Source organism: Artibeus jamaicensis, unplaced genomic scaffold (genome assembly GCF_021234435.1).
Source record: "Artibeus jamaicensis isolate MK-2021 breed Jamaican fruit bat unplaced genomic scaffold, CSHL_Jam_final contig_519, whole genome shotgun sequence".
Lineage (NCBI taxonomy): Eukaryota > Metazoa > Chordata > Mammalia > Chiroptera > Phyllostomidae > Artibeus > Artibeus jamaicensis.
In genome coordinates this window covers 44,757,836-44,761,211 of record NW_026521871.1, presented here as the reverse complement: position 1 = coordinate 44,761,211, position 3,376 = coordinate 44,757,836, and the positions used below count along the sequence as shown (strand labels likewise).

General features: G+C 38.8%; 1 pseudogene; it reads right to left on the bottom strand.

The window, feature by feature from the left end:
- Positions 1-2,028: 2,028 nt before the first annotated feature.
- LOC119051514 (dnaJ homolog subfamily A member 1-like) lies at positions 2,029-3,044 on the bottom strand (annotated as a pseudogene).
- Positions 3,045-3,376: the final 332 nt, after the last annotated feature.

Sequence of the window (3,376 nt, the reverse complement as noted above, 5' to 3'; positions counted from 1 at the left end):
AAAGGAGGGCAACCATTCTGCAGACTCCCACAGCTATCTTGTATCCATCTCAGACTGTAAACTCTGCTACCCATCTCCCGGACCTATGTCAGCATCTCCTTCAAAGCACTGCACGTCTTTGTAGGCAGTCAGTGTGCCAGGAGGAGCATCCGCCCGCTTACCTCACCTGTGAGCCTTGAGGTTTCAGAATCCCTCTCTGGTTCATTAGTCAGCTTCCCATAATCACAGAGCCCTTCCTCTAATTTTTTTCCCTGAAATGACAATATCTCTATTGTTTGGACAGATTTTGAAAGTTATGTATGTTGTTCAAAGAAATAAAGAAATCTAGAAATTATAAAGCATAATTTTTCCCTCTGGAGAATAGGCCACATCAATTGTATCTCAAAAGAGCAGGGGGAAATTTTTTTTAATGGCTAACAGTTTGGAGTTTGAATTTGAGGTTTATCATTCCAGGTTTTTAAAGTACACTTGGGCCCTGGCTGGTGTAGCTCAGTGGATTGAGCACAGGCCTGTGAACCAAAAGATCACGGTTTGATTCCCAGTCAGGGCACGTGCCTGGGTTGCAGGCCAGTTCCCAGCATGGGACACACAAGGAGCAACCATACGCTGATATTTCTCTCCCTCTCTCCTTCCCTTCCTTTCTAAAGATAAATAAATAAAAAACTTTTTAAATTTAAATAAAATGAAAGGCACTTGGACATTTCTACAGAGTAGTTGGTATATAGCTGGAAGTCATTCTCTCTAATGACATAGTTTGTAGTATGAATACACATTATTTTTGTATTATTAAATGTTTTAAACATATATAAGTACTAAAAATAATGTAATAAGCATCCATGTGCCACTGAGTTATTAGAAAACAGTTCAATGACCAATATTTCCCCCCATTTGTCTTTTGTCTTTTGATTTTTCTTTTGGTGATGTTTTTCATGCTTATTTTTATAGTCACAGAGTCAACTTTAAGAATCTTTTCTTTTATGACCTCTGAATTTTGAGAAAGACCTCACCCATGCCAAAATTATTCAGACTTTCTCCCAGTATTTCCTATTAGAACTTTCATTGTTTCCATTTTTGCATGTGAATATTTCATCTTCTTGCAGTGTAACCAGGTAACCGATGTGAGACATAAATCAAGCTTAATTTTTCTCCCAGATGACAGTTCCTTCGGTCCACTTCTTAAGCAAATAATTTTTTGTATCTCTCCTTTGATTTAAAATGCCACCTTTAATATATGCTAATTCCCATGTAAATTTAATTGACTACTATATTTCTCATTTGGGCCAATTGCCATACTATTTCAATTCACTGATTAATTTAATACACATAATAACATACTGCGTATATCTTTATTGCTCTTCCTTTTCAGAGTGAACCTAGCTATTCTTTTCTTGTTCATTTTTACATGAATTTTTAAATCATTGTATGTAGTTTAAAAGAACCATTGATATGTCTTGAAAAATAATATTGAATATTAGAATTTAACAGGAAAAACTAAAGTTTTTTTTTAATTAATTTTACTTAGTTATTTTTCAAGTACAGTTTTTTGTCTATTTCTCCCATCCCAGGAAAAACTAATGTTTTTATAACTTCAAAACTTCTTGTCCAAGAACATCTAGGCCTTTTCATTAGATCATTCTGGTGTCCAGCAACACAGATTTAAAGTGGATTTTTAAAATATATTCTGCATCTATTTCCTATGTATTCTATTTTGTTTTCTGAGCTTTTATACTTTGAGTTTATCCTTCATTTAATTTTTAAAGCACTACTGTGGTCGAATATTAAAACAAAAACAACAGCAAATAGCAAGCCGATTATGGTTATAGTCCTTCACCCATTCACTACTGCATATAAAGTGCCGGCAGGAAGTGTTGTTCACTGGCCGCATCTAGATCTCTGATCCTGAACGCCAGTCTAGGATGATGTTCGTCCCCCTCACATGCTTCTCCATTGTAATGGCACCATCATTCTGGATTTGGATCACAGTCAACCAGCTCTACCTGGCCCACTTCATCAGTCTCTCCTGCTTCCTTACGGGTAGTAGTTTTCCAGCAGAGAGAATGAATCAGGACAGAGAAAGCCATTCTCGGGAAAGTTTACCTAAAATTTGATGATTAGGCGACCCTTTTCATAAGGGCTACGACAAATTGGCATGCCTTCATTTAACACACCTGATATCTCCATGCTTGACAGTCTGACCTGGAGGAGAGGTGATGACTGTGATTCAATTGTCAAGAGTAGCTCCTGACTTCTGGAAGCCACACAAGGCTTCATCCAGCTATAGGTCCATGCACATGGAAAGGTCTCTTCCTCACAGAGTGAAAACAGTATGGTCCTTCTGATCTAAAACACTGATAATATCTCCTGGCTCTTGTGCTGTTGCTTGGTCTCCTTCACCATGGAATGCTAGCTTCTGGACATCTTTCACACCGTTGTCAATATGGACTTCTAGAATCTTCTTCTCTCAAACTATCTTCCTTCCATTGCAGCTTTTGCATCTCGCTTTAGGACCGATCTGTCCCCCGTGGCCCTGGCACTCCTGCGCACAATGAGTTTGCTAGACCATTCCAGGTCTATCTGATGAATTCTTATTCGCATCCCCATACCTCGGCAACTGAGGCAGCGCTCACTGCTCCTTTCTTACCACCTCGACCTTCACATTTGTCACGAATTTCATTCTTCTGCAGAACTAGTTTTTATCATTGAACTATTATATAAATCCTCCAAGGTTATTGAAAGCCAATGCACAAGAGTTTTACCTCTCCTTTTCCTCTGCATCCTTCCTCCTCTTCCAAAAAACATATCAAAGGTGTCCTTGGGGGAGCCCAAACCACCACCTGCTCCACCTTCTTTAATCGCCTGTTCTCCTCCTTTATCATATAATTTCCTCTTCTTTGCAGCTTGAGAAATCTGTTTAAACTTCTCTCCTTCATTTGGATTCTTATGTGGGTGATACTTCAAGGTCAGCTTCCTGTAAGTCTTTTTCAGTTCTTCCTGAGTGGCTTTGGGTTTGAACCCAAAACATCATAGCAAGTGGTTTCTTTCATCGTTTTTGACAGCAGGTGAGTGGGCCAGTGCAGGTGTGAAGGAGCAGAAAATAACGCATTCCTGTGCTCACCTCCGAAAGCCGCCACTCCTTGGCTTCTCAGGGAGTGTTCTGGAAAGTTCCACCTATTTCCTACATATTTCAGATATATAATACGTATTTTAATGAAGATTTCTTCTGCTCTCTTTCAAAATATGGGTTCATTTTTTCTTTTTTTAAAGATTTTATTTATTTATCTTTAGAGGGGAAGAGATGGAAGAGGGAGAGAAATATCAATGCATGGTTGCCTCTCGTGGGTCCCCTGATAAGAACTGGCTTGCAATCCAGGCATGT